At 41.9% G+C, this 26,571-nt stretch overlaps 1 protein-coding gene across 3 annotated transcripts in view; it reads left to right on the top strand.

The window, feature by feature from the left end:
• Positions 1-6,350: 6,350 nt before the first annotated feature.
• The window catches only part of znf609b (zinc finger protein 609b), a 97,016-nt gene continuing 76,795 nt past the window's right edge, over positions 6,351-26,571 (top strand). For all 3 annotated transcript variants that reach the window (XM_083993601.1, XM_083993603.1, XM_083993602.1), the window contains exon 1: positions 6,351-6,767. The gene's annotated coding sequence lies outside the window, so the exon portion shown is untranslated. The remainder of the gene's footprint in view (positions 6,768-26,571) is intronic.

A 26,571-nucleotide genomic window follows, 5' to 3' on the forward strand; every position in this document is an offset into this window, starting at 1 on the left:
TATATATTTGTGCACAGACCCATTATGTTTCTGTTCTTCTACCCTTTAATCAGAGTAGCATCCGTCATCTGCTTTAAAACTGTTACAGCCCAAATGAGACACAAACATGGATGTGATGGGTTTTTTTGTTTGTTCGTCAGTCTTGCTGATTTGTTGGCATTTAAAAAAGAACATATGCCTGTAGTAACACCTTTTCTGTGGAAAACGCTTACCATAACCACAAGTCTGTCAGCAGCTGCTGTAGTGATATGGGGATTTAAAATGCTCTGCATTGGGCACAGTCAGGAGACTCTGAGCTTTCAAACAATACAGAATCTGTTATGGTTGTATGAGTGTTGAGTTTTGGACAAACTAGCAGCTACACTGTGCTCAATTCAAACAATATAAGCTGTGGCAGGCTAAATTGCCAATGCATTGTGTCCCCTATAGTTATATTGTTGTACCTCATAAGTGATTGACAGGTCTCTCATTATTCTAAAATACATACCCCTTTTCTCAGACCTTCCTTGGAGAACCCTATAATTAGGAGAGCATATTATAACTGAAATGTGCAAAGCCATAATAACTCTGTGGGCTCCCCCTCAATATCAGTGTTGTTAACAACATTCCAACCAAATGTTACTATTGTAGCACCCTTCCACACAAGTATTTACCCTGCAGTTATTTACAAAAAACAACAGTAATACAGTATGTTCCCCCATTTTTCAAAAAAAAAAAAAAGAAATTCACTCTGTTTTTGTGACAGGACGTAAGACCAGTTGGTATTTTGTTAAAACTAGATTCATACAATTACACTGTAAATTACAGATTGTATTATCAAGTCTCACCCACTTATTTCCACACACAACATGCTATCAAATCTGTGTTGTGCAGACATCAGTAAATCTTCACAGTACAAGACCAAACTGACTTTAAAAAAAAGAGAGAAAAAAGAATTGTGTCATGTCGGGAAAATGATTGTGAGCCCTCTAAAGGAGAGCAGATGCATAAATTCAATTAAAAATGGATTTTCCATCACAAATAGCTTTCACTCACTGCCATTTGTAAAGATCCGCTGATAAGAGATCAATTTAGTCCGTGACCTGTTGACCTTGCCGAATGACAATTGTACCTGCAACAACACAAATGTAGCGGCGGATATTTAAAATTATGGCCACATCAATTTCCTAAATGAAACCCACAGAGACAGAAACAGGGAAATGGAAGCTACGCCTGTGTGTTCTTCTTATTATGGTATAATTCTTGTCCGTGGAAAGCCCCCCACCAGGACGTCTTCACAGTTTCTCAGAGCTTGTTAACGCGCATGATGCCACACTGAATACAGTTCAGATGATAGCTGTCTTCGAGGCCTCTTCTGTCAGGAGGGGTAAATCTCTCAACACAGTGATTTTCAAGCTTTAGTCTCTTAAATATGTAAAATAGTCCCTTCCAGGCTTCTGTTTTCTTAGGAGCAGGCACTGTAACTGATACATAACATGATTACTCTGGATTAACTATTAGCATATTGCTATATGATAGACAATAAATGCAAGCTCCTTTTTTGCCACAGGCTCAAAAAAATATGCTCTTATTCTTGTGACTGTTGAAATGTAATGATGTGACAAATGGGTAGATATTTGGCAACATGGTTTTAATCTGGAGAGGAAAGCAAAAGAGAAAAATTGTCAGAAAAAATACCTCACAACATCTATACTAAGAATAAATGCTACATCCAGAAAGAAAGCCTCATGACTGTTGTATGATTTCTGCTCGACTAACCGGGTCACAATCTAAGTTTGCCCCAAATAAGATGTTTCATACAAATTTAGAATATGGATTGGAAGAGAAAAAAAAACATAATTACTTTTTACTTGATCTAATTATTGCAAGATGATGAACATGAAACATGTGTCAGGAAGAAACACGGATTGATACATCTTTAATGATCCGTAAATCCCTTGTTATTCCTGCTTTTGATTTTGCTTTTTCGTGCAATATTCAAATAACATGTCTGGTCTGGTGAGGGTAATTCAACAACATGGCTTTGAAATAATCTCCTCAGCAAAATGGAGTCAATATTACTTCCTTGACGTCACCGTTCATTGTTGATTAATTCTTGGCTCGTGGCTGATCTCTCCTTCAAGAAAACGGATTTCTCTTAAGCTTAATGCATGTTGTTGTCTCATGACTCCCTTCCATTAAGCACTAATGGTCGATGACCTTGGCTGGTGCGAGACAATCAGACCACAGGGTCTTCTCCCTGTCCATCTAAATCTCCTTTCGCTAATTCACTACTCCCTACATGGTGTGGTAGAGACACGATAAGTGACTCAATAGTGAGCTGTGAATTTCAGACACTTACCAGCAATCAGCATGTATCACTAATTGATGTCTAAGGGTAATTGTGATGCACTATAGTTAGCATATCAACTGTGCTTTGAGCTACATGCTAACATGCTTATAGTCACAATGCTAAAATGCTAATGTTATTCAAGGATAATGTTCACTAAGGTTCAGCCTCTTTGGCATGCTAACATCCTCTGATTAGTGCTGAACAAAGCACAACTGAGGCTGATGGGGATGTGATTAGTCTTGCAGGCAATTTATCATAAAGCAAACTATGTAAAAGTTAAGGGGTCATCAAAGTTATTACTGTTATTGAGACATAGTGAGTCATTGGATTTATCTAGCAAGTTTTGTGTTAATCCACCCAGCATTGGTTGAGACATTTCAATCAAAAACAAATCAAACAAATGAACAGCTGCATTGTGCCGCAAGAGGAAAAGCTGCAGGATACCCAGAGGCGCTGAGGTCCATCCACTGGGGACCAGGAAAGTCTACAACAGGTTTCATTTCAGCACATTCAATTTTTGAGACATTAAAGAGGAACTATGCAGGAATGTTTACCTTAACTATGCAAAATGTTACCTTCACTAAACAGCTTCCAAGTGATTGTGATGGTTAAATAAACAATTTGTAACTTGAGAATGGCGGCTCTCTGCCTTCCACCTAGCGTCTCTCTAAAAACCAACCTTGCAACATCAGAGCCTCCGACCCGGTGTCCCCCCTTTCGTCTCGGCGGCACCACGACACAAATGTGCCCCGTAACCTGTTTATGACAGATAAGACTACACAAATATACATGTCGTACATCATATATAATAAATAACGTTATCCACCACTCTATGGATTGCTTTCTCGCCGGCTTTGTTGAAAACAAATGCACATGGCCAGGAGGAGGGTTAGCAAAACAGCAGAAAAGCGAGTGGACTTGCATAGTTCCCCTTTACAGACACAAGCAAAAAAGTCTGTGGCAGTTAAGTGGTCACCAACCACAAAGATTCACCCTGTCAGGACTAAAACTGTAAAAACTGAATGGAAATCTGATCCAATAATGAAAGCATTTCAGTCTGGAACAAAGTGGTTAACTGACCAACAGACTGACACAGTCATCCCTACAGAATCATCACTGGTGTGGCTGAAAACTGGAAGGAACACATAAACAGCTGTTCCAGGTAGATGTGATGCATTAGCAGAAATCTAACTCAAACTCCTGCCTGTGCAATCATTCAGTGGGTGTCGTGTCACCTCAGTATTGCCAATGGAAATGAACTGGGCCATGGTAAAAAAAAACAAAAAAAAAACACAACAACTTGCTGTATCCTGCTGCATTGTTTGTCCTTGAGTTAGTTATTATGTAATTTTGTATCACTTAATTCTACTGTATTTATGTCACTGCCTTTGATGAATTCGCAGCAGTGCTGTCAGTCGACACAAATCTTTAAATCAGACACGCTAAAGAGCGAGTCCCTTTTAGAGGGGTTTCATGGCTTTACAGCTTTTTTTTTATAGAGTAATGGAAAGATGATCACACAAATCAAGCCAGCCCCTCTGTGATTCCACATGGCTGGCTGATTAGCCCCTTTTCACTGATGGAAAACACATGGCGTCCACACAGCTTGTTCATTTCAGGTTTTAGTTGGTGTGACGCTCAGCAGCTACAGAGTGCTGGGTTTGGAGCCTCAGCCTTGAAGGGCAGTCATCATCAGAAATCTGTCCCCTCCAGTCCCCACCGACCACTGACTGTTATTTAGCTTTCCAATGGAGGCTGGCTGCTCCCTTGGGAATGCATGAGTGTGCCTGCCAGCAGGAATGCATCGGAGGCAATAGAGAAAGATGGAGGATGGATGGAGGATGGTGAGTAGCTGCTGCTGCTGCTTTTCCCTCTGTGTGAAAATGAGTCCATTAATTCAACCCCCCCCCCCCCCCCCCCACCACCACCACCCGCCTCCTCCCCCAGCCCTCCCTGTGCCTGTTGTCTCTGTTTGTTAGCGAGATGATTCCTTCTGTCATGTCAAAGGCAACATTATCATATTCTTGTTGCCTGGGAAACCAGCGCTGAGAGAGACAACGACTTAAAGCCTTCACGGTGTTTGAAGCTGGATAACATGAAAGGTTATCCACAGCGCTGTGAGAGCTGGAAATGTGACATATCTGAAAAGGTCTTATTGGTGGAATCTTTTTTTCTTTTTTCAATTTCTCGCTCAATGTTTTTTGAGAATCTCCCTCTCGGTTGTTTGTTAATAGATTCAGTTCAGTGGAATTAGAACAGGGCTTGTAGGCACTCACAGAGGTAACGTGTTCAATTTACCCTGAAGCGTGAAGATCAAGTTTTGACTGCATTATTGTTTTCTTTTGTGTAATCAAGAGATTTAAATGTGTTGACATTAAACAACATGCACATTTGATGTGGCTGAAAGAAACTAGCAATTATTTGCAGATGATATCAATAAGTAGAAAAAAAAACATTTCCTTTATTGTTCATAATAAGAGATTCATCTAAATGGAGTGTTTATTACATTACAGCTTTTTACCAACATCTTTCAAATGGTTCTCTATCTTCAATTTTTTTTTCTTTACCAACAGCTTTATCAATTATAAGCCATTAATAAGACTAGTGTTTGGGTTGCCAGGTTTTGACAAATCCTGCTGGCTGGTGTTCATCCTCCTCCAGCATGACACTCGATTTATCTTCTTAGATGAGCTCTTTGGTTCAGCAGAAAGACTGCCCCAGTGGACCGTTCAACCACTTCCCTTCTGGAAAAGGTCTGTGGAAAACTGGACCAAAAGCCAATTATCAATGACTTATCAAAATGTAGCTACACCTATTAAAAACTGATTGAGTTACACGGTGATAAATGAGTGTTTTTATTTACAGATTACCAAAGTTTATGACTGCAGTTGGTTTCACTTGAACATGGAATATGTAACATACATTCATACCATTAAGATATTAATAGCTGTAAAAATAGCCAATTTTGGAAGTCCCCATGACTCGCCGATCAGGCTTTTACCGTGGCCACTCTTAGCGCCGGAACACTTTAGCCCCAACATTGCGAGCCATCAATGACCTGCCGCTTTTAAAGTCCAATTTTAAAATGTTTTTTTTTTATTATTTAGAATGGCTTTTAAGTGATGCTGTGACATCTTCCTGTTTTAACATGATTGTATTGATTTTGTTATTGTTCAATGTTTTAATACTATGTCTATGTTTGTCTTGCTGTGTTCTTAAGTTTTAGTTTTTATTTAATGTAAAGCACTTTGATCATCACTTAAGATGCTGTAAAAGTGCTATATAAATGTTGATTTGATTTGATTTTTAATGTGTAACTACATATATGTTTTCCAAGAAAATAGGCTAATATCTCTTAAAGAGAGAAGCACAAATAAACCACCTATTGGTGAATTGATCAAAGATGTGATGCAATCTTGTGAAAAAAGAAGAAACAAGACCACTCAGCTCAGTAAATGGAAGATATCTGAGTCAAGGATAATGATACAGAGATCCTCATCCTCGAGGTCAATGTGGCTCTTAGACATGATTCTTATGTTACTTTTTTGAGAGGCAGTGGATGGATGTTGTGTGTGTCTACATTGTAGGTATTATGGTGCTTTTTTCTATTTACTTACCATTTTGTGTTTCTGCTTTTGCAGTTCACTTCCTGTTAATGTTCATATTGTGTAATTCTATGTGCATTGTAGTTATTTCATCTCTATTAATGTTTAATGAATGGTAAAGGTCATTAAATGTGTGTCAGTATTTGTAAAAGCCTGGCTGTGACCCTGCCCGGGGCCACCAGCTACAAGACCCCACTCATCCTGACATGCGGGCTGCCCGCCTGCTGGATGCTCCTCGTGGAGAACAAACAAAACCAAATCACAGTCCATTCAGTGCGGTTAATCCAGTTCCACGTCTTTAGCCCGGGCTCCGTGGAGTGTGACAGTTCAATCCGACTGGAACCGCTTGTCCTGGATTTCCTGGCCGCTCCCGCTGCTACTGCTTGGCTACATTGTATCAGTTCCCACACGAAGAACCACCACGGCGCTGTATCTAGAAACGGCGAATACGGAGGAATTAACCTGGATGGGAAGCTGCTCTTCGCTGTGGGATTAATTGCCACAAGGAGAGGACTGTGGACTTGTGTCGGGTTTCGAGACCGCACCGATATAAAAAAACAAAATGCGCTCGGGACTCGGTTGTTTTCGATGTGGACGGTATCTCGAAGTGTGATGGCAGAAGTCCAGTGAATCGCTGGCCTCCCCTCCTCTCTTGTGTTGGATGTCTTGGGGAGTGCGCTGCCACTGGTTTCTAGTGCTTCACATTTTTTTGAAGAGGTTTTTATTGTGATTCAAGCCCATTACTCTGATTTGAGCTTGTTTTCTTTTTTATGGAGCGCACACCACCATGGACAGAGCGGGGTTTGGAATAAGAGTGACTAGCTAAGTCGGTAAGTTAGTGTATTTTCCCTCTTCTTGTCTCTTATTGTTGATAATGCAGCGGCTCATGAGCCATTTAACGTCAGCCCTCCCGTGCAGAGGCAGAGGCAGAGGCAGAGCGGGCTGGCTAGCTCCACACCGTGTTGTAGCCACACAGCATGCAGCAGCAGCAAGGAGCTAGCCAAGCCTGACTGCACTCTGAGCTCATTGTTTCACTCTGCCTGCTAGCGTACAAGTCAGATTAGCTCATTACCCCCCCGAGCTAAGTTAGCGCTGTTAGCTCCTTGAAGTTCAACTAACGTGTAAACAGCGAAAGGCTAACTCAACGTGCTCTTAACACCGAGTAACGTCGGAGCACCGGGGGTAAATAGCTCCAGTGCTGGGGTAGTAACGGTCAGCGGAGCAGCCCCTCGCCTGCCAGCCTCCACTCATATAGGTGGAAAGTTCAATTAGAAGCAACAAAAATGTGCAGAGTTAAAGCTGCAGATTCCTTCAGTGGAGCGCACAGTGTTTCCCAGGCTCGGGTACTAGGGGACCCCCGGGGCTGTGTGTGTATGGGGGAGAGGGGGGGGGGGTCTGGTTCTGGAGCCTCAGAACCTCGGTGTTCTCTGTTGAACCAGCAGCGTTCACACCAGTTTAAGTTGAACCAAAGTGGGAGGACGTTACTCTGCATTACTCTGGTGGAAGTAAACACAACAGTTGCAAAGTATTTGCTTTTTTGCTGTGTCTGTAACCCTTCTTCAGTTTTTTTTTTTTTAGTTTATTAATTATTTGTTCTGGTGTTGGAGTGAACCCAGCTTTGACCATCTCTTCCCCAAATTCAAATATGAGAATCACTTTACTTTAAGTCCCAAAGGGAAATTCATGCAACTTTTTTTTTCTTGTACTGCTTTCTAGCTTTTCTTGAAATTCTGTCGATGCCCAGATCACCACCAAACATTTTGTTTCCCTTTACCACTGCAAATTATTTTTCTCCAGGTTGTCAGTCACTGCCTTCTCCCCCTTCCTGCTCATCTTCACAGCCTAGAATAATACATGCCCACCGATGATGTCACGGTTCACAGGAAAGAACCAACTATGTTTTAGTTCCCTTGAGAACCGACTTTTCAGGTTCAGAACCTGTTACTTTTTTCGGTCTGAACGCGCCGTCTGGTTCAGAATTGGGTTCAGGAACAAAACCCAGATGAGTGAGAGAGTGTGAGTGGGGTTTTGAGGTTCTCAGTGGAAACAGAAAATGAAAGGTTTCTCCACTAACGTGCAGCTCTTGAGGTTTCACCAGAATGTGACACCGCGTGTGACCCTCGTGCTTCATTTCTACCACAGTGGTGTAACTGTAACAACAGTGTGAGTATGATAAGGTGTCACACCTCCTCAGGAACACCTTACATGTACAATAAAGTCTCCTCTAATGGAATTTAAAGGGGACAGGATCTCATGAAACGACGTACTGTGGTTTCATAAGCCTCATAGATCTCTGATAGGAAAAACATTTTGGGACCCTTCTCTCCAGATTAGTCAGTTTCTTTTTGTTGGCTCGTGTGGTTGGGGCTGTCCAATCCCAGTGAAGTGAGTCATTCAATTTAAGCACTTTTTTTTCCCTTTTACAAGACCACTTTGGGCTAACCCCTGTGCTGCTCCATGGAGTGTAACAGTACCACATGAGAAACTGGCCATGTTTCCTGCAGCCCAGTACTCTATTGCAGGTTAATGTCAGTTAGTCAAGATCTGTCATAATAATTAGACATTTTATTAACTGGAATTTGAAAATTTAACATGCTGCAGTAGGGTTTCTAAATCTGTAACCCAGAAGATCGACTTGTTAATAGAGAAAGTTAAAGTTGTGATGTTTGCATGGGCAAAATGGGGGTTTAAGTATGACATTTAGATGGTAGTGTGTGAGATAGAATTGTTTTTGGCTTTGTAGGTTTTGAGGATTGTTGGTTATTGTTCGTAATGCACAGTTGCATATTGTGTTGCATATTGTACTTGTGCAACTGCTCAGAGCTTATAATGCAACTTGTATGCTCTCCATCTGGCTTGACCAAGTGAATGGACCAGCCGCTAGCATTAACTCACAGGGACGTATGGCAGACTATGTCAGCACAGTTTGTGAAACAGAAAATTCAGTCATATTCAAATATAAGAACTAAGCAAATGTATTGGCCATATTAGCTGTGTCCACTACTGAGCTCTGGTATTATATACCTAAAAAGGCATTTATAGTACTAATCCTGGCCACTGTTCTACGTGGAAAAAATTCTTAACTGTCGACACTAATGAAAGAAAACCACAACATGCAGGTGTAAAATATTACATGAATACCTCCTACACACAGTTGTAGCAACACTTCACTGTCCTGATTATCCACTTTGTTTCAGTCATGCATTAAATGTGGCTAATTTGCTCCGAGTATTTGCAGCATGTTGGAAGTTCTTTGTACATTGAGCAGTCCAACCATTAGCATCAGCTGATAGCTTTGACAAAGTGAAGACTTGGTATACAGTCAATGTAGTCTGACTACAGGAAGTATGTCAATGGCAGTGAAAAACAACAACCACAAAAGGTACAGTTGGTGTATTCAAAGCCTCTTTCCTGTGAATAAAAGTGTATTTTTTGATCACAGTATTTGAACCATTTCATCATTTTTACACAACCATGCCAGAAAAATATATTTTGGTTTTAAGAGCAGTGAGTAGATTCAAGCCTTTCTCTTTGATAACCTCATTCAGTGGTAATTTGTTGTAATCATTGAAAGGATACTTTTTTTTATAGCACATAAGATACATTTATAAAATCTATCATTTGTAAAATGGAAGCTCCACACAATAACATGTCATTTTATAGTAGTCAGAGATGAGTCAATTTGCCCAATGATTGGATGAGTGGTTAAGCTCAATGCTACTTGAGGAAATCCCTTTTCTCGTTCACCAGATGTGATTTTTTGAGAAAGCCAATTGTCAATGTATGTGATGAACTGGTGGCCTTTACTTAAACTGAATGTATATTTAACAATGTGTGACTAGAAGGTCCTATTATAATCCAAGAACCTGCAAAAACTGTGAAAAATGAGTTTGAATTTCAGCCAGCCTTTCACCGCTAAAAGCGTATTACGCATTGGACGTCCAAGAACCGGCGTGGAAGACGAGAATTTAACAGTGTTTGTTTAGAGGTCTGGGGCATCAGATTAGTCCAGAACAAGGGGATTATTTTGGGCTTTGTAAGTCTCCCGTCATCTCATGGGCACACACCAGCTGATGGCAAACTAAGAAAGGATTTGGACTACATCCTTTTTAAGTACCTTAAAATCACTTGAATGAAGCCATTTATGAACGCATATCCCCATGTGCACTTGCATTCTTGGTTTCTACTTTGGCAAAGAAATAATAATAGACCTGCAAAATGAGAACGCGCACGCCTTCCTCGAGTCCCTTTTGTGAGCTGGTGTTAAGTCTTATAATGTGGTCGGTGTCGTTTCACAGATTGCGAGGAGATGGAGAATCTTTGTAGCTGAAAAACATCACACAGTGTTTCCCCATGGTTGAGATTTATTTGAAGTGGTCCACCTAAAGTGGTGGGGGTTGGGCTTGTTAAAGCGCTGGTGGGAAGCTCCGACATCCAGGCACTTGAGAGTCTGCAGAAAAACAGCATTACATACATGATCTGACTTCCAGATAGCAGCCAGTAATGCGTACAACAGATTTTCTTCTACTTGCTACTCTGCACAGTCAGCTGCATTTAACAGGAAGACATTAAAAAGGAGGAATTGTTGAATAAAAATGTTGAGAGAAATCTTTTTTTTTTTTTTTTGCCAATAATTCATAAGATGACTGTTCAGACATAATTTTGTTCAAATGTCTATTTACTGGTATTGTGAGGGTCAAGAAAAGGACTGTTTTAGATTACAGGCCTAATACAGAGTCCAATGCACACATTTGCACACTAAGCCTTAAAGGGATAGTTCAACATTTTGGCAAATTGGCCCCTTGCCATAATCCCTATAGTTTTAGGAGTAGGTTCGTTATCTTTAATTGTCGGTGCAAGCTGTTTTTAGAACGGTGGAACAGAGCCGTGAGCTGCTCAGAGCTACGCTACGGAGGCTCATGGGATAATGAGTTAATGAGATAATAACAGAACATTACGAGACAGAGTTGTTTTCGAGGTAAATTCATGCAAAATCTCTGATGCACGTTCTCGTTGGGCCAGTTTGTTTTTTGGCAAGCAGTCTCTGTATTTCCCTCTAAAACAACTCTGTCGTAACGTTCTGTTATTATCTCATAGCGTGGTGAATGTGCAGGTCACAACTTGTCCACCAGAGCGTTTTGGAGTTGTTGGATTGTGTGTTTGATGAGGGAAACCTAGAAATCCCATGAGCCTCCGTAGCGTAGCTCTGAGCAGCTCACGGCTCTGCTCCACCGTTCTAAAAATAGCTTGCACCGACAATTAAAGGTAATGAACCTAGGGATTATGTTAATGGGCCAATTTGCCAAAATGATGAACTATCCCTTTAAGTGTGTGTGTGTCTGTTATGTATTCATGTAGGTATGTGTGTGTATGGAGAGAGGTGTCAAATGGAACAGTTGTGGAGGGGTTGGTCAGGATTTGTCATCTCCATCAGAGAGCAAATGCTGAGGTTGAGTTTTAGTCTGCAGCTAGCAGCAGTGCTGAAGAGGCACCTGGGGGGTATTTAAATGTTGCAGAAATAGCAGCAGTGGAAACAAGTTGCTTTTTAATGTTGCAGCAAACATGTCATTTCACCCGCAGACCCTTCACCGTGTCTGAAGATATCATTAATTAAAAACGGCCCTTTGCCGTTTTATTAGCTTGTTTAAATGTCAAAGCGCAGCGAGGTGTTTCTCCGACAGCTTGTGGTTTACTTGAAATGCCGTAGACTAAACAAAGGATGTGAACTGGATCTGCTCCTCTGTAGTCGGTATTGATCCGTCCATCCATCCTCTGGATCAGCTTCTTGTGGAGCGCAGATATACCTGGGCTTTAGCCACCAAGGTAAATCTTCTACAGTGAGCTGTTGTGTGAGCTCCTTTGTTTCCTAGGGGTTACCGTTTGGTTGATAAAGTTGACTAAATGTGACAATGTCCCCCCGTGCGCTGTGAAGTGACACCACGGGTCAAAGAGTATGCAATTCTGCTTTAGTTTTTATAGCATTGATTGGATTCCTCACGAGCGAATTTCCAATTATAGCAGAGGAGAGAGCTCCGAGTGCTTGTTGCACAGTTGCTGCTTTGCCAGAGACCGGTGATCCATCTTTTCCTGGGATGCAAGCCCAGGTTACACTCCACTCTCCACCACACACGCTCTAAAGATATTGTCAGCTTTTGTAGCGCTTGCACAAACCCGGGTGCCACAGAAGTGCTGTCTCATTTGCCTCCGTTTTCTTTTTTTTGACGAATCGTCCTCTTGTGCTTTCAGAGAGAACAAACCCAGATATCACGAGTCAATTTAAGACAGATATTGATGAAATGTTTTTGTTGTTGTCGTAGCACCGAAGCCCTGTCAGATCGCATTAGTATGTTTAACACGCTATTGCTTTCAGTACAGTCTTAATTCACCCACTCATAAGCAACACGACCTTGTTCATCACTCCCGCTTCAGTTGTTTTCTGACACTGCTGATCTTTTCACTGCGAGCTGTGCACAAATGGTATAAAATTGTTGCTGCTCTCAATTCCCTGACAGAAATCAGATGCTGTAAGCTTCTTCTTTTTCTTCCTTTTTTTTTCTTTCAATCTGCAGGAATGTCACGGTCTTTTATAAATGTACATTGTGGAGTGGAGTTGTTGTTGTCGTCTTGGTAGAGGACTGTGAAGATGATGTGTGGGATTTCCTCAGTGCACATCAATACTGTAACATGGTGGCAGTGAGTGGGTGGTTCTGAGGCTCTGTCCCCATTGCTCTAATCATGCTGCAAGGATCCACTGTCGCCTGTGGAATCAAAGGGGAACATTGTCTCTCCGGCCTGACACATGCCTCACTTGTGATATCGACGAGTCAACCGGAGAACATCCACAAATGACAAAAAAAATAAAAAATAGCCGCAGTCTAAAGACGAAACACATGATCAACTGGAACTTCGATACAGACGTCAATACGTCTGTTTTTAAGAAGTAATTCACTCTCAGTGAGACACAGGCCTGAGCGCACATGGAAACAGATTTATAGAATTGTTTTATGTCTTGAAACATATTCACATCAAAGCAGCTTGGGTTTATAGACCACTGAAGTGTTGTCATTTCAGGCTCACAGTGACCATGTCCACTTCCCTTTTACTGTGCATGGATAGAGAGTTTACAGGGATTACAGGCTTTATTCGTTTGACTCTGCAACCGTACTGTAAATATCACGGGCCTAGTTTCTTAGGCAATGTGTGCTTGTGTGCAGCTGTGATAGTGCAAACATTACTAGAGAAACTAGTGTTGGATGTTTTGGCTGCATTGTCAGGATCTCCTACTTTTGTTTTTTATTCTGGTTTATGTTTTTACGGAGACTTCAGAAGTGTTTCAGCCCCGTGTCACCGGCGTCCACGAATCCCCGTAAAATTCGCCAGTCTTGAACAAAACGGCCGGTCTTTGGCATGTATCTACAGGATATCATATTAGGACCCTCAAGGTTGGAGAGCAATGGTTGGCCAGTTGCCCTTGGCAACCACAGTTGGACCACTGTCAACCATTTTGTGTAGTGCGGTTGCTCTTTTTGCTAACCAACACACTGATTCCTCTGTCCTTGTTGTAAACTCGTGTACCTAAGCAAACGAGAGCTGCTGTTGTGCTTTGTTAGAAATGCCATAATATGTTGATGTATGTAAATATCTCAAACAGTGGTTGACTATTAGAGAGGTGTACTCAAACTAAAGTCAAATAGATTGCATTAGAGCCAACAATTTGTAGATTAACTGATTAGTCATTGGCTTTCTATTGTTTTTACATTTCTTACTTGTAAAAATCAGTTTTTCTGTGATATTAGACTGAACATAATTGGTCTTTGGATTGTAGGTCAAATGCCAAACAATCAATTTGGATACATCACCTGTGGGGAATTCTATCATTTTTTCCCCCTAAAGTATATTTGTTGGAGTTTTTATGCCTTTAATGGATAGTACAGTTGATAGAGACAGGAAAAGGGGAGGCAGAGAGAGGGGGAATGACATGCAGTAAAGGGCCGCCCCATGCAGGATTCATACCGTGGACGACTGCAGTGAGGACTGTAGCCTATATATATGGGGCGACTATTCAACCTACTATCATTTTCTTAGTACAAATTTATTAAAGTCCCTGAAAAGTGACACTGGATTCGTTTTCTGAGTTAATCACATCCCAGACATATGTCCTATTAACCATCCTGCCAATTTTGGATGCTAGAAAAATTCGTTTAGTAGGTGAAATTAGGTTTTAAAATCATGACTAAATGAGGCAGTTCTCGCAGCTCTGGATGTCTGCTGCAGGCACATAAGCCCCGCCCACTTGCTGAGCTTCGTCAAGTTTCAACTGTCAATCAAATGGCCTACTGCTAACTGTCACATCGTACCCGAGCAGCTACGGGTTTGAGCTTGAGCCTGAGTCCAGCTCTTATCTGAATGTCTCGGATACACACTGAGCAGTGAGGGAAATATGCTGGGGGCACACGAATCTCCGCTACCCTGATAGCGTTAGCTCGGCGGCTAATAGCCCGGCGTTAGCGCGTTAGCTCGACTAGCCCGGCGCTAACCGTTAGCTCGGCGGCTAGCCCCGTTCACCCCGAGCCTCCATGGCCCGAGCCACTGCAGCATCGGACCCACGGCTCACCGCCACAGCAGCGGGAGCCTTGAAGGCTACACCACAACAACAATGAGGGCCGCCACCGTCAGCACAGGACTCGGGCCTAGCGCTAGCCGCCGAGCTAATGCTATCAGGGCAAGCAGAGATTCATCTGCTGACGGCGGCGGGACCTCAGTTTTGTTGCCGGTGTAGCCGTTGCTGTGTCGGTGAGCTGTGGGACGGACGCTGCAGAGGTTCACCTGGACTGTGGCTGTTTGGGCTTTTAGAGTTTTGCCACCGAGCTCCGGCTGGTCCCACTGTGGCAGTCTCATTAGTTTGTTTGAATTAAAAGTGGAGCTTCATGTTTCACATAAGAGCAGCGCTGCCTCTGGGATCTGTATAGACTATGTTCAAATAACACCACATTTACAACAATAAATAAATGTTTTACAATGACCTGATAAGTCTGCATTACATTTTATTAAGACAGAGACTATGCTAGTGGACTGGTAGCTCCGGCAGCGCTGGTAGCTCTAGGGGTAGTGGCAGCAGACGCTCGTTGGCATTCTTGAAGTATTTATAATATTACTGTGCACATGGGAGGAGTTATGAAAGTAGGGACGCCAGTGCGTCACGGCGCCCCCTCTGTAAGCCTGCCCTTAAAAACAAAGACCACTGAAGCAGAGTGAAACTGTGAAACCCTAACCTCTAAAATTAAGCACTGCACAGAAATGAGTATTTTTGCATGTTTTTATCAATACATTTCGAACACTTTTAATATATTTTGAAACAAAACTCCAATTTCACTTTCCAGGGACTTTAATTCATTTCAAAATTTTTTCTGACATGTTGACAATACAATTATTCAGTAGATAGCAGATAACAGTATGGGTCAATGATGGGATGCAACCATAGACTGTAAAAAGAATGGACGTAGCGTCCGTGACGTCACCCATTGGTTTTGGGGAGTCGTTTTTGTGACTCCAACATGGCGGCCTGGACAGCGCCATGTTGGATTGGCCGGCCGAGAACCCGCCCACTGGCCTCGAAGCAGCTGTCCACGGAGCTGCTCGGACCTGTCACTCAACGTTTCCGCGCCCTTATTGGCCAGAGTTTTAACCTAATAACAGTAAAACGGTAGAGTTAAAAAAAAATTCACCCCCCTCAGAGTGTGTGCGGGGGTAGAAACTATCGATTGAGAAAAAAAAACGTTCTGACACCAGGCTTTTAACATGTTTACTGAGGATGTAAAATCGGCGATTTTAACATGGGGGTCTATGGGGAATGCTCCCTTCTGACACCAGCCCCCAGAGGAATCCGAGGGGATTGCAGTTTTTTGAACGCGGAAGTGAGCTTCACTTCTCAGACCGACAACTGCCCCCTTGGATGCAACCCAATATCAAGTAGGCTTACTGTGCGTTCACACCAAAAGCTTCCAAAGCGTCAAAAACGCTCGAGGGTGGGCGTCAGACAAGACAGCTCCCAAAACGGCAAATATTTTCAGCCGCTTTGGCCGCTTGTCACGTGACTGACGTCAAAGTTCGATCGCGCTGGTCATTGGGGAGCCCAAATACAAAAAAAAGGAAAAAAAAGGCAGCCGACGGACATCTCTATTCTGACAGGCTGCCGCCGGTTGCCGCCGAACCGCGTCATAGCTAATTACCCTAAAGTTAAACCTGGCTCAACTTCTCGTCTGGTGACGCTTTGGAAGCTTTGGACACTTTGGAAGCGCGGCGACGCCTGTTGACGCTTTGGACGCTCAGTGTCGCCAGGCTCTCATTGAAAATGAATTGACTTCCGGCGTTTTTGACGCTTTGGAAGCTTTTGGTGTGAACGCACAGTAACCAGTATTTTTTTTCATAGAAATCTGACTATATACAGGAAAAATAAATCTGCACCCAAATGTGGAATAAATTAAATTAATTTTTGCAATGCAACACTATGTTTACTTGACAAATTGTCCATCATTTGTCACATTATGTAGAAAATAAGCAATGTTTTTCGGATATGTCCTTCTCAGTATTTCCAAAATGCATTCAAATTAATATTTATTATTCTCTTGTAGTTACACCATTTGACATCTCAGGGACGTTCAGTCTTATTTTGTTAAAAAAAAAGGTTCAAATGTCACTTCAAACGACATAAAACCAACATGAATAGCCTACATTTTAACAAATGTGAGACAACTTTTAAAGATATTTCTGAATTGCTCATCTTGCCAACCCTCATTTGTCACTGACCCACATACAAATGTAAATATTGTTAGTTTCAGCCAGAGTAGAAATCATGTTTTCTTCAAAACATCTTTCTGTATCAATTATATATTAGGTCTGATTAATAGAAATAAAATAAAAAAGCAGCAGAGAATGCACAGACTCAGGGAAGAGGTCTGAATTGTTGATGCACCATACCAGGTTATTCCAGAAAACTGTTTACTACAAATTGTGAATACGATCAAAACATTTTCAGACTTACCTCATTTGTCAGTTCTTCTGATCAAATTAGACACAAGTGACAAGCCACTGATCTGATCACGCCGCAGGAAGTAATTATCCGTCCCTGTTCATTTTCCCATCAATCGGACAAGGTGCTGGAACTAGATTGACTTATTTGGACGGAAAATTCATGTCATACTTTGCATTATGCAATATTCACAACAGAGTCGTGAGAATCTCAAATTAAACACTCATGTCAATCTTAAGAGTGTGCAAACCGTGAGAAAGCAGTTAATCAGAAACAAGCAAATTAAGCAACACTTGCAGCAATCATACACCCACCCATTATAGGACCAAAAAAACCCAACCTCCGGTAATGACGCCGGACAGATCACACTGTGTAGCTGCAGGCGGTTGATATTGATTGCTTCTTCAGCGCCATTGCTGTGATGTTTACTGCACATTATAAAAACATCTGCACTGTGAACATCGGTCTAAACAGCCAGAGAAAGCAATCTTGTGGCTTTAATATAAGTGGATTGGACTGTCCTGACTGGTTTGGGAAAATATGGGCGGGTAGTGTTTCACTCAACAGCTAAAGGCAGATTTATGTCTTTGTGTTGAGATGTTGCGGTATCGACATGCAGGGCAGTTACATGCACACAACAATTGCTTTCCAAGCTGGTGTACTTGGTGATTTGTATCTTCCATTGCTGGGTTTGGGTTCGTATGCTTGTTGATAGGAAACACAACACGTGACAGGGTGGAGGAAATGTTCCATAATGCTCCTTTACAGTAACAAATAGACTCATGTGTATTGAGATGCTATTTCCACTGGAAGCCTTCCTAACCACATTCAGCTTTGTTTCTTCAAAAAAAAAAAGGAGGGGGCTGAAAAGGGAAAACTCAATTATATTGGCTGCATAATAATACACACACAACACATTGTGATAATGTACAACACATCTGTGTCATGAGGTAGCGGTGCTGCAACAACCTACAGGTTAAATCCTACGCTGAACTATAAATCAGCTCCTCATGCCGTAGGCTTCCACACCAGGACCAGAAACAACTCAACACAGGAGCATAAATTCAGCTTTAGTGTTATTAGCAGTAAAGTGAAATATTGAGATCCTCCAGGCTGTGAATATGTCAGACCAAATACAAATGTGTAGTACGGCACGGTTGCGATAGAACACTTGTTCCATTGTGTAGGAATAGGGGGTCTTAAGTTTTACTTGTACGATACTGTAAAGTGCCAGGAAATAGATTAGATCCTGACATTAAAGGAGAATATAATGTCTCGACAGTCAACTCTGTTTGCTTTGCATTTTAATGTGGCAGGCTCCATAAAAGAAGATTGACAGTTTTTTGCAGAGAATGAAAGCAGACAGGCAAGTAGAAAAGAAGAAGTAGATTGAGAAGTGAATGAAAAGAGTTGGTATTAGTGGCAATCTGAGAGGCAGAGCGAGCTAATGGCTGCTCCTGGTCTTTTCACCATGACAGAGCACTTGAGCTCTGACCCAGCTGACTTGTGTTTCCGAAGGGGGCACGCGCAAGTGGCCTTGTCATTTCCTTTAATGGATGACCAAGTAGTGGCTGCAGTAGATATGTAAACCTCCCAAAATAAGGCGGAAAACTCCCCCGAAACCAGCTCCCTAAAGACCCTTGGACTGTTTTGTTTTGTTGTTTTTCTTTCTTGCAAAATGGAAACTGTGGTTGTTTACAGCAGCAGTCTTGTTCCAGAGGTCTAAGACCACGCAGAAGAGAAGACAGAGCTGAGTTTGTGCTGTCTTAAAAAAAAAAGAAGAATTATTGACGAGGGTTAATGTGAGTTGAAATGTGGGAGTGAACGCTGGTGAAAAGATCAAGCAAACAACCAACGCTCTACTGTACTGTACTCGAGTAGGAAAAAATCTGAAAGCATCGAAATGCAGTCTAGTTTTCTCACACAGCTGAACGGGGACATTTCACCATCCTCCTCCTCCACCCCCTCGCTTCCATACATTTACCGTCAGCACTTATTGTCAGATACTTATTGTGGTCGTAGAAGCAAGATGGAGCCAGATGGAAGTATTTACCAACCATGTGACATGCAAAAAAAGAGAGAGAAAATCATCCATAGCAGAATTAATTGTTCAGTAATTGATCCAAAAAATGCGCGGCATTGTATCGGTGATGAATTGGAATCTAAATTGGCGCCTTCTCCTGACACTCATCAATTTTTGAATGTGACACCCGTGCCTCCCAGGAACAGATCGCTGCGGCATCGATTCTGGAGAGCGACCATGTGAGAGTGACAATGGCATCCCAGGCTGGCTTTGTTGACTGGGCTTCTGTTTAAGCAGCAGCTGGGAGGAAGGCTGGCAGTTATCGGAGGTTAATGGTTGTCCGTGCCCTCTCTCTGCTTAGACACTTACATGGCAGCACCTCAACTGTCCACGGCACAAACAGTAGTGCAGTGTATTAGTCATGGGGCAGCAGTGGCCCACTGTCTTCTCATAGTCGGAGCCCTGACTCTCGGCGGGAGCAGTAACACCACTGTTCCATGTGCTGCTTTTTATTGCCGTATTACAAGTCAGCCATTTACAAGTGGTAGTTTAATAAAAGTTTCCGTGATTAAACCACTTTAACATTTCTAAATGTCACGAGGAGGAATATGCCTCCCTGAATATATTATGTACAGACGGATGTCTCCAGAATTTGTTGCGATACATGGAATAAACAATACACAAAAGACTTGAGAAGCTGCCTTTATTTCATGCTGTTCTACATGCACAGACCCATAAAGACAAAGACACACACACACACACACACACACACACACACACACACACACACACACACACACACACACACACACACACACACACACACACACACACACACACACACACACACACACACACCCAGCAGTGTTAGACAAGGGACTGTCTGCTCTGTAGCCCCAGGCCTTGTCCTTTCACAACTCTTCCTTCCCCCTCATTTGTCTGTCAGTATTTCAGTAAAAGAGACTGAGAGTCTTAATTCACCCAGTGCACTTATTCAATTCACTCTGTCTTTTCATCCTCGATCCAGAAGAAAAACCTCAGTGTAACATTGATGGATGGGAAAAATATTCCATAGGGACTCTTGAGATTGTACCAGTCACAGACGACACAGAGCTTTGTTACAGACGCTTTCACAGCGTGTGTGCTCCACCTCAAGTTATCTGCTGCTTTTTTTTCGAAACAGTCATATCAACGATGAAATAAAGACCAGCTGAGAACTCTCATGGATCTGTGAGATTTACATTTTTCTCTAATGCATCGACTTTTCCCACCCGAGTTTTAACGAGGGGCAAATTCTTCATTTATGTCAGTTGAGGACAGAAACTAAAAGAAAAACATCTTGTTAGAGCCAGTGTGCAGGAGGACTCTCACCGGCATTTAAGTGTAAACTGTGCACAGTGGCCAGCTCTTCTAAGCACTCCATTTAGATGTGTATCTTCAAGCTGGCCTGACAGTTTCCTCATTGTCCCATCTGGACCTGGTTTTAAAGTTTCAGCAAGAAAATTCATATTTAAACCTTCACAGAATCTTTGCCATGTTAATTTTACTTCAAGTGCTCTCATGTGTAGTGGTGACTTGATCTTGATAAGTTTCTCGCTTTAGTTTGAGCTGTATGTGCAAAAAAATAGACTTAATGCTGAATCACAGTGAACAAGAAAACATGCACTGTCATTTTATTTTATGTGGTGGACATAATGGATGTATGGCAAACAAACACTGCATGTCTCTAAAACAGTATCAGGCAGGTTTCCAGGATGCCAAGTAGCCTACTCATTTCAATGTAACAATTGCCGATGAGAACCGATGTCAAAAAGGAAAAAAGAAAAGAAAAAAAGAATCGATCAAGGACTTCATGATCGATTACCATGGCAACGAACGAAGCTTCGATTTTTTTGGGTCAGCCCTAGAAACCAAGAAATCCCATGAGCCTCTGTAGTGTAGCTCTGAGCTGCTTGCGGCTCTGCTCCGCCGTTCAAAAATAGCTTGCACCGACAATTAAAGGTAACGAACCTACTCCTAAAACTATATTGCTATAGTTCTCGTTTAAATAACCCATCAAGTGTAATGGACAGAAACCTTCCTCCCAGGTTTCTGATTATGAAGTTAACTCTAATAACCTTCATGCCAATACTTACCCCGGCTGTCCCTATTTGACAGTATTAAACCCCTTTAATCACAGATGAGCATATATCAACATGACCTGTTGTTAAGAACAGGAATATATTGTGTTGTCTCTGACAGCTTCATGTGAGTTTCTGTGATGTTTTGCTGCTTAGGAAACTATTAAGTTAATTTAATTTCTTTAGCAGGGAAATCTGTTGAGTCTATTCTCAGGCATGTATTCATGTCTAATAGGGCTGCTGTAACCAGCTGTATTTAGCTGATAGTTGAGCCATTCACAAGAAGAAATACCTCGGGTCAGAGACCAGAGTCTGTGAGTTCACACAGGAAATCTTGTTCACCAAAGTGTTTGTTGAATAAATGAAGGGTGAAACACATCAGAGTAACAATAACCTTTATTCAGAGTATCCACAAGGAGCTAGCTCTCTCCTGGTTTCCTTTTGGATTCATCACATTTTTCAGCCTTGGTGTGGCGTTGCTGTGGGAGGTGTATTGTGACAAGATGTCAGATTCTTGCCAGTCGGTCCGTTGTGCAATCCACCGGTCATTGCGGTTTGAGTACTATTTTGACGGCGCAGTAAGACCAGTTGTCAAGAACAACCAGCATCTTTGCGACACTGCTGATGGGAAGACATCCTGAAGTTTTTATTTTTTATTTTTTTTTACTAACTCTAATATCTGGCTGTGAAGGGGAGGGGGCTTAGTTGTCAACACAGAACACTTCAAAAGCTCCCTTATCTCCACAGGTACTTTCCCTGCCTATGAATAATTCAGTGTCATGGTTAATGGTGAGGCTCCCTTGCCTTGTTTTCTACTTTGACTGTGTAGATTTTCCAAACCATAAACCCTGGAAAAAAAACTATTTTTCATCCAAGCGTTTTGACCTTTTGGATGCAGTTATGTCCAGATTGACATTGTTTACACTGGCTCTTTGCTTTGTAGAACTTCTAGTGAGAGAATCAGCCTTAAGATGGTGTTGTGTTCTGTCCATCCTTAATAATGTCAGCAAGCAGGTCTCTGGATGTTCTATCTGATCTCTCTGTCTCAAGATCTTGCTGAACCGTTGCCACCCGCTTGCTGCTCTAATTCACCAGCTGACTGTTACCAAATAAGTGTGATCTTTAGAACCTGACTTAAGCTTTGGACGGGAATCTCATTCTTATTGCAGGGATTATCTGAAAGCCCTTACATCAAAGCAGGCTATTCTCTGTCAATATAGTAGGCACCTCTTCATCAAACATAATATCTGGTATTATTACCAAGAAGTTATTACTCTGTCCTTTCTGTGCTCAGCATAGGTACAATTAAGATGATGAATGTGTGTTTTGCGGTGTTATGCAGATGACACTGGTGTATAGTTTAGGGATTAGTGAAAAGTTTGAGGTGTCACAAAGTCACTGTTGAATAAAAGCAAATTTAAGATTCTAATTAAATCATCCCAGCTGATGGGATGTCACCGCCTTTATGTCTGTTCTGACAGTTTAAGATGAAGTGATAAGTCTAACATGGACAGTGGAGGCAGGAATTAAATATCATGTGCGCTAATTAAGATGGACCACAGCAAATAAGTATTTGATTTAAGCAGCTTTCAATTCACAGGACATTAATATAAAATGGTGATTGATATTTTTCATTAGACTGTTAAAGGGACAGTTCAACATTTTGGCAAATTGGCCCTTTGCCATAATCCCTATAGTTTTAGGAGTAGGTTTGTTACTTGATTCGTTGCAAGCTATTTTCAGAACGGCGGAGCAGAGCCGTGAGCTGCTCAGAGCTACGCTACGGAGGCTAATGGAATTTCTTGGTTTCCCTCATCAAACTCATCAAATACACAATCCAACAACTCCAAAACGCTCTGGTGGACAAGTTGTGACCTGCACATTCACCACGCTATGAGATAATAATGGAATGTTATGGAGTTGTTTTCAAAGCAAATGCAGAGAGACGGATGGAAACTAGCTCTGAGCTAAATCCAGCACACTTACAGGATGCCACGGCGTTAACTGTTCATAAATGTGCCCCGACAGGAGCGCACATCAGCTGTTTTGCATGAATTTACCTCGAAAACAACTCCTCCTGATGAGGGAAACCAAGAAAAACCATTAGTCTCCGTAGTGTAGCTCTGAGCAGCTCACGGCTCTGCTCTGCTGTTCTAAAAATAGCTTGCAACGACAATTAAAGGTAATGAACCTACTCCTAAAACTATAGGGATTATAGCAATGCGCCAATTTGCCAAAATCAAAACTCTGTATCATCCGATACCTATAATTTAGGTATTCAAATTGTCTTATGTCAGTTACATGCATTTTCTAGCTTCTCAATGTGGATTTGATGCTTTTCCTCATCACACATAACGGTGTTTTTGTATTTTGGGCTGTTGGTTGGGCAGAATATGCCTTTTAAAGATATCACACTCTACCCTGCAACTGAAATCACTCTTTTCTTTTCTGAACATTTAAAGCTGCAGTGAAAATCAGCAAGGTGCAAATATATTGAACAGACGAGGAAACACAGCAGCCTGGATGATTTCCTCTGGAGCAGAGCACGCAGAGTTTCTCCACTGCACGAATATGCCTCATTAGTATTTAACCACATTCCACCGTACAGATGGATTTAATAATGATATATTAAAATTCATTAGAAAATTTCAGTCTGAAGCCCGCGCACAGAGAGATTAAACACACACTCATTGAGATTGCTTTACAGTTGACCACATCCACAATCAAGTGTGTCGCAGCAGACGAGGCTGCTGTAACTACATGGGCTTTGCATTGAGACGGGGTTTCTTAACTGAATAGAGAGACCAGAGATAATCGCAAGTGTTTTTTGAGAATCCAAGAGACTGGCTTTTGTAATTCAGAAATCATGATGGCATAGAGCAGTGGCCGAGCATGTTAATGGAGCTGCTCTTGTTTCTGCTGGAGTTCTCCTTGAGCACAGGAAAAATCAATCTGGCACCTTGTCAGTGTTGGAGATCAGGGCTTCCTTACTCCCCGGCCAATGTGTAAGTGTTCTTTCCGACCTCTGCATCGGTTGTTGCCACAGACAAGCCACAATTTGATTATTTATTTGTACTGGTGGGTGGATCAGATTCTCAGTTTAGACTGGCCGCCACCGTTGAGGCTTGACACAGCGATCGCATTCTCTTAGCCTTATTTATTTTTTTGTCCATGTTTGCCCGTCTAGAACTAATGGAGAAGAATGTTGACACCGTGCTGACAATGAAGTTATTTCTAGTAATATTTCACAGAGAAGTACTCTGCGACAGGCACTTGCTTGTGTGAAGGAGAGAAAGATCATTTACTGTGGCAGCCGGCGTTTCCACTCTCAGATGACAGTAAATGTTCTTGAAGTGGCTTTGATTCATGTGAATCAAAGGTTTGTTTACTTCTAATATTTTAAGTGTGATATTTAGCTCAATTTGATGATTGTTCACACTGACTTGACTCCGTCTGTCAGCTGCTTAAACCTTGAGCGCAAGTCTTTATTCTTTCATTTGATCTATTGATATTAATATGAAAAGGAGCTCATGCTGCCTGGCTAGAGACTCTTCTGTGTGACTCCACACCATTGCTGCTTAGAAAGCTGTTTCCTCAAAGTATTTTCATATCGTGGCACCGCTGGATGCTCATCTCAAAAGGCTCCATTGCAGAGTTCCTGGTAAAGGGAGGGTAGGAACTTTTACAGGAACCGTGTCTCCACTGCAGACCAGAACCCGCCGGTCTCTTGCAGTGACATGCAACAGTTTCCATCATCGCACAGTCATCGTTTTTTTTTTACTGCTCTTTTTCGGCAGTACAGAGGCTTTCTAATAAAGCTGGATCGTCACGTAATCGCGCAATCGCATATTTATCAAACGTCTTTACTACTGCTGCTCTCATACGTCTTTTACTGACTTATTATCTCTCTTTTTTTTTAATAACACTGAGTTTTAAAAATGCCGCTTATTTCAGGGCTTTCTCTTGGCGTCACGTCCCACTCAGAGTTTGACCAATCAGCACAGAGTAAATCTCAAGCCCCACTGGGAGTTTTTCAGAGCCGGTCTGAGTCCCTCCCCCCAGGCAGGACCCTTTGGGCCCTTTGGGGGAGGTTCCTGCAGTGGAGACCGGCCCCGTACAATTACCCCCAAGTTCCTGCAGTAGAAACTGTGTTTGCAAGATGATTAGTGCCTTTGATGGGCACTAGGTGAGTGGCTCTTTTATGTGTCTAGCATTCAGTTGAGTTTGTTGGCAATTATCTCCTGTTTACCCACTATTAGACATGTCAAGATGTCATCCAGCTATGCAGCCTGAAGTTAAAGTCCTTGAATGACATTTGTTTATAATGTGTCTCTCCAAACTTTGACTGCATTCATGTTGGGCTTTGGGCTTTTGTTACATAAAGGTTTCTTGGTGCTCACTTACTTGGTAATTAGGAAGTTTCTCTTCAGAATAAACACACCGATCACAATGACAGCATTCATTTAAAAATCTCCAGTATGGCAGAGTGTCTAGATGTTAAACATGGCTGTGATATTGATGAGGGTCTTGTAAGTCTGGTATTGGTCAATGGAGCCAATAAAGAACAAAAGATAAACCATTTAATGACCGTTGATGCCAAGGAGTAATGAACTAGCAAACCATTCCATGTTACTCAGATCAGCCAGATCATTTTAGACGCCATCAGCCAAACTAGCAGATAAGCATGCTGGAGCTGTAATGGATAGTTGGTAGTTGGAAGTTGGAAACCCGAGAATATTTTGCATTTTGTACCATTGGTCAAGAAAGACAGCTTAGATGCTGACAATCCTGTCAGAATGAACAAAGGAGACCCTCATTAATTAAATGATTAATAGTGACATTTGTATATATTTTTTACCTGGTTTGTTAGTAAGTGCTGTTGTATAGAAATATTTTTTTGGATATTAAGATAAGAAAACTCTTATCTCTCAATAATCCATCAATTCCCAATTATAACAGGTTTAATTCCTCCAAAATGTCAGTCCTGCCCAAACTAATGCTAAATTTTGAAAAAAAAAAAAAGAAAGAATAAAAACATCTGTGCTGTCCTTTATACCGTAATGAGGCATTGACACTCAAAGCTGAGCTTTCCAGATGTACTCTGTTGTTTATGAGTCTGGAAATGCTGGTCATGGGTTTAGTCAACAGTGTAATATGTCAGCTGAGAAAAGGTTACTCTGCTGTGACGATGCAATGTCAACAGGAACGTTTTCTGCCGCCTCTTCACTTCTTCTGTGATTGCTCATATTGAGTGTCAGTGTAGCCAATCGAATAATGCACATTTTAAAGATGGGACAACGCTGCCATGTCTGCCTGAGAGCCCTGGCACAGATGTGTTGTTTTTATCATCATCTGTGTTGATGTCATTCTGAACAAAGCACACAAAGACACCCACAATAGAGACAGATTGCTGTGGTTCTGTCGGATGAAAATCACCATGGCGATCGATACATTTTGAGGCA

The sequence above is a fragment of the Trachurus trachurus genome (assembly GCF_905171665.1).
Source record: "Trachurus trachurus genome assembly, chromosome: 3".
NCBI lineage: Eukaryota > Metazoa > Chordata > Actinopteri > Carangiformes > Carangidae > Trachurus > Trachurus trachurus.